Here is a 6,000-nt window from a genome sequence, read left to right as displayed (position 1 = left end):
GTGTCAAGCAAGAATTCTAAACAATTTTCCATAGCCAAAATTTCTACCAAATTGTTGGTGGCCTTTCCAAGATGACCATGGAAAATAAACAGGGTGTTCCCTTTTTCATCCCTTAAAACTCTGCCATGACCTGTTCTGCCCAGGTTGCCCTTTGAGGCTCCGTCAATGTTGAACTTCAAAAACCCTTAGGGAGAGGTTGCCAGAAATCAAGCTCAGAGTCTTTAACGAGATTCTTCTTGCCCAGGCTCTAAGGAATAAAACCATGTAATCCTAGCTAGTAGAGAATCCTCCACTCAGGAGTCGAGGGAGGATTCTCAAGGAGATTTTGGACAATAGAACCCACAGTCTCTTGTAGTTGTTTTAGGATCTGATAAAAAAGGTAAAGGGGCGGTTTTTTTTCTCCTTGAAAATCATGTTATTCCTTTCTTTCCAAGTGTTCCAGATGATGAAGCCCAGCGTTATAGCCTAGGCAATACTGAGAACTTTGTTATTCGTAAAATTGCTTCTCCACTTGCTTAGGGTGTTGATTATGCTTCGTTGGTCCCTATCCGACTGCTAGAAGATGGAGGCAAAAGAATCCCACAGCTTGGAGGAAAAGGAGCAGTTGTTGAGAAGATGCTCCATTGTTTCCTCTTGCACTTCACATAGTCGGCACCTAGAAGGCCCCAAAACACCTCTTTTCCTAATATTGTCCCAGGTCAAAATCTTCCTATGTTGCACTAGCCACATGAAGAGTTTAGTTTTCATCCAACCTTTTTGCCTCCAAATTCTTTTCCATGCTTTGTCCAGAGCCTGGGAAGCCAAACCAAGGAGAATTATTTTAGCCTCCTTAAGGTTAAAGGTGCCCTCATTGTTATTCCCCATCTTAGCTGGTCATTCCCTTCTAAAGCTAGAATTTTTCTTCTATCTAACTCTTGCATTATCATTTCAGCTTTTTATTTTAAAGGCTTTTCATCCCTGAGACCAAATTTCCTCCATTTTCTCCACTTTCCTACACTATTGGTTTGATCCAAGAAATCCTTAACTTTGATTAAACCTTTAGCCTCTGCCTCTGCCTTAAGCTCCTTCAATTCTTATTTCAAAAGAATGGGTTCCTGTTGCCATCTGTCTTCCCAAAAAATAGCTAAGTTTCCCTCTCTAATTTCCCAGAAGCCATTATCCTCGACTAGACCTCTATTGTCCCAGGCCTTGTTCCATATGTGTGATCCCTTGATATTACCATCTATTCTTATATGATCCTGACTTGGCCATGAACTAACATATTTTTCTTTCCAAATTGTAGCTCACTGAACCTTTGGTTCTTTTAGCCATCGCCACCATAATTTAGCCCTTAGAGCTTTGCTTAAAATTTCAGGATCATCCAATCCTAGGCCTCCATGATTTATGGGTTTAAAGATTTTTTCCGAGGCTACCAAGGACAATTTTTTCTTTTCTTACCCCTTCCCCCAAAGAAAGTTTCTTTGTATGTTTCTAAAAAGCTGCAAGACTCCTTTAGGAGCTAGGAGAGCAGAAAGCATAAAAACTGGGATTGATTGTAGAACAGCCTTTGTCGGCACTAATCTACTAGCCAGGTTTAAGGACCTTATCGTCCATTTTCTTATTTTGTCTTGCATTTTATTGATCACCGGCTCCCAGATGCTTTTGTGTAGAGGCTTAGTAGTTAGTGGAATCCCCAAATATTTTGAGGGGAGAGAATCTCTTTGAAAGCCCAGAATTTTAGCAATGTTCTTTTGTATGGCTATATTAGTATTGAAGAAAAAGATATTGGATTTGGAGAGATTAACTTCCATACCTGAAGCCTTGGCAAATTCATTTAGGATTTGTTTGAATGCATGAGCTTCTTTGACTATAGGGATTCCTTGCAGCATGGTGTCATCCACAAACTATTGATGCGTCCAAGCCTGTCCCCTATCAGAAAGTTGGAGACCTTTGATCTTACTGACTTCTTTAGCATGTTTGATAGACTGACTGATTCCTTCCATCATGAGGATGAAGAGAAAGGGAGAGAGTGGGTCCCCTTGTCTAAGGCCCCTAGAGGGAAGAAATGTTTCAAAAGGACAACCAATGACCAGAATAGAGAAACTGGAGGAGGTGACCAGGGCCAAGATCCATCTCACCCAATTGTGATCAAACCCAAAAGCAATGAGTATTTTCCTAATATAGTTCCAACTCAGTTTATCATAGGCCTTAGTAATGTATAATTGCATGATCATACCAGCCTTTCAGTTGATAGTCAGAGAATGAACCACCTCATGTGCTTAAATGATATTGTTGAGAATTTGCCTTCCTTCCACATATCCAGATTGTTCCACAAAAGCAGGGAAGGAAGGAGAGGTTTGAGTCTGTTGGCCACCACTTTTGATATATCTTGTAGATCACATTACATAAAGCTATTGGTATAAACTTGTCAGGAGTCTGAGCAGCCTCCTGCTTGGGGATAAGGGCAATGAAGGAAGTGTTCAGAGCTTTAAAAATAGTTTTATTCATCCTGGAATCTTCTACCACATTCAGAATATCCTAGTTTACAATACTCCAGCAAGCCTTGAAGAAATCAACATTGAAACCATCTAGGCTAGGTTCTTTACCATTTTGCATTTCTTTAAGCACTTCATTGACTTCATCTTCGGTTACTGGCTTGTTGAGGTTGAAATTGTCCTCATTGGACACTAGCCTTGGAATGTGTCTTGTGAAGTTTCTGATGGAATTCTCTCTGTCATAACAAGTTTCTTTGGCAATGCCTTCAAAGTGCTTGATGAGAGCTTTTTCTATCTCTGCATGAGGTAGTTGTGGAGAATTCCTCTCTCATCCTTGATCACTGAAATTCTGTTGTGAACCCTATTCGCCATAGTGGATCTATGGAAGAATCTAGTATTTCTTTCTCCCTCTTTGAGCCATTGAACCCTCGATTTTTGCCTCCAAAATATTTCTTCTTGTTTGCATAAATCCTCCCATTCTTGATGGAATTTGGTGACCTGAACATTCTTGGTTTCATCAAAGCCATCTATGATAAGGGCTTGGTTGAGTTCCTGCATTTTACCCTCTACTACTTTTTTAGCTACAAAAGTATTGCCATATTCCTTCTTGTTCCATTCCTTGAGCCTAAGCTTGATGTGTTTTAGTCTTTTTTGAAGAAGGAACATTCTGGTGCCCTGAATGTTCAAATATGTTGGAAATAATACTGAGAGGGGGGGTGAATCAGTATTATCAAGTTCTTTTAATAAATCTTCCTTATTTATTCTTTGAATTATTTTTGCATGTCAGTACCATAAAATAATGAGCATGAACAAAGAAAACAGATAATCACACCAAAGAACACAAGATGTAAGGTGGAAACCCAATGTGGGTGAAAACCACCTGCTGTAATATGTCTCTATCTTCTTTCAAATTAGAAACTCCTTTTACAATGGTTTTGTACTGGTGCAGTCCTTTACCAGTACGCAGGCTGCAACGTGCAGAGAGCTACAACTCTCTCTCGTTTTCCAGTCTCTCCTGGAAGGGAGCTACAACCCCCTACTTCTTTTCTTTCAAGGACCACTTTTCATAAATTTTCAAAATGGATCCAAGAACATCAAAAACCCATCAACTACACTTGCATCATCAATCTCTGCTTTCACCAAAGCCAACCCGCATACAGATCTGCAAATATTTCCTTATAACTTTGTATATCAGACATACCCAGATCATAACATGTGTAAAATAAAACATGCATCAATAATTCAAACCCAGATTATTAGATTTATAGATCAAGCGTATGCCACATATCACAGATCAAAATCATATAGAGATACCACTATTCCAACCTTAAGATTTTGACCCATCAATGGAACTTATCCTTCTCCTTACGCTCAGGTTCCTTCTTCATTCAGATCCAGATCTACACCAAAACCCAATCACAATATTCTAGATCTAGCACTTTATCAAATATTCGATAATTCAGAAGATGTTGTGCCAAATGATCTCCTTCCTCTTTTATAGTCTTAGGCCTTTCACAATACCACGGGCCAAAAGCATAGGATCAAAAAACTGTTGGACTAGTACCATGAACCAAGCATGAAAGTACGTGAGATCAACACTTTTGGATGCAATACCACGAGCCAAAACCATAGGATCAAAAACTATCGGACTAATACCATGAACCAACCATGAAATTGCGTGAGATCAACACTTTTGACGAGGTACCATGGTCCAAAACCATAGGTTCAAATACCAAGTACTAACTACCATGGACCAAAGGTAAGTTCTCCAACATATACGTGCTTTTCCTTGCATGAAAGTGCGTGAAATTTTTCTCTACATGAAATAAACTTTTCTCTGCATAAGAGTGTGTAAACTTTTCTCTACATGAAATAAAATTTTCTCTGCATAAAAGTGCGTGAACTTTTCTCTACATGAAATAAATTTTTCTCTGCATATAAGTGCATGAACTTTTCTTTACACTATAATTTATTATCTGAGATGAGTGGGTTGCCATCAAGTACAACATATGTATCATAATGCCAACAATATCCCCCTTTGGACTTGATGGCAACAACAACCAATCACTCTCCCCCTTTGACATCAAGGGCAAAGGGTTATGCTCCCCCTAAGAACATGCTCCCCCTGACTATAAACCAGATCTGTGAAGAAGAACCATAATCCATGACCATGAAAGAGATAGAGACGTATTGCAACAATATTCAGACCAGCATCCATGATCTCCTTCTGTACTTCTTCCATAATTCCAACAATGCATGATATGCTCCCCCTGAACCTATGCCATTCGATCTTTGAACAATCCGCAACCCAGTACATGTACGCATATACTTCAGATGAACCTTGCATACAACCAACAATCAAAAGAGATTCAACAACAAGAGGATGCATCAACAACCCCCAGCTTTTGCCTGAGGTATTCAAAGGTCTCCCTAGGCAATGGTTTGGTGAGTATATCAGCAACCTGTTCCTTAGAAGGAACATACTCCAGCTTGACCTTTTGTTCAAACACTTGTTCCCGGAGAAAGTGATACTTGATTGGTATGTGCTTGGTTTTTGAATGCATGACTGGGTTCTTTGAAATGCTGATTGCACTTGTATTATCACATAAGATGGAGATGGGTGGTGTACAAGTGATTTGAAAATCCTGCAAGGTATGTATCATCCAAAGGAGTTGAGTGCAGCAAGATGCAGCAGCAACATATTCTGCTTCAGCTGTAGACAAGGCAATCGAACTCTGTTTCTTGCTGAACCAAGATACTAATCTGGAACCCAAAAAGAATGCACCACCACTTGTGCTTTTCCTGTCATCCACGCTTCCGGCCCAATCTGTATCTGTATAAGCATGAAGTGTGAGATCTGTATCTCTAGGATACCATAAGCCATAGTTTTGAGTCCCTTGAAGATATTTGAAGATTCTCTTTACTACCTGAAGATGAGTTTCCTTTGGATTTGCCTGAAATCTTCCAACTATTCCCACTGCATGCATGATGTCTGGTCGGGTACCTGTCAAATAAAGTAGACTTCCAATCATAGATCTGTAAGTTGGTTGATTCACTGCTGTTGATTCATCATTTGCACTGAGGTTACATCCTGTGACCATGGGTGTACATACTGGTTTTGCTTCTTCCATACCATATTTCTTCAAAATCTGCTTGAGATACTTGGTTTGAGACAAGAAGGTCCCTCCTTCATTTTGTTGGATTTGCAAACCAAGAAAATATGTCAGTTCTCCCAGCAAGGACATTTTGAATTCTTTTTGCATCACCAAGGCAAAGCTTTGACTCATAGCTTCTTCATTGCTGCCAAAGGTAATGTCATCTACATACACAACAAGTATCAACAATTTGTCATTTTCAACTTTTATATAAAGATTGTTGTCTGCTGATCCTTTTGAAAAACCTTGTTGATGAAGATATTTGTCCAAACAATAGTACCAAGCCCTTGGAGCTTGTTTGAGGCCATAGAGAGCCTTTTTCAATCTGCATACAAGATTTGGATCATTTCCAAGAATGAAACCATCTGGCT

The sequence above is a fragment of the Pinus tabuliformis genome, chromosome 3_2 (genome assembly GCF_031772625.1).
Source record: "Pinus tabuliformis cultivar Carrire ecotype Pingquan chromosome 3_2, CPIR1, whole genome shotgun sequence".
Lineage (NCBI taxonomy): Eukaryota > Viridiplantae > Streptophyta > Pinopsida > Pinales > Pinaceae > Pinus > Pinus tabuliformis.
Note: the sequence above shows the minus strand (reverse complement) of the source record.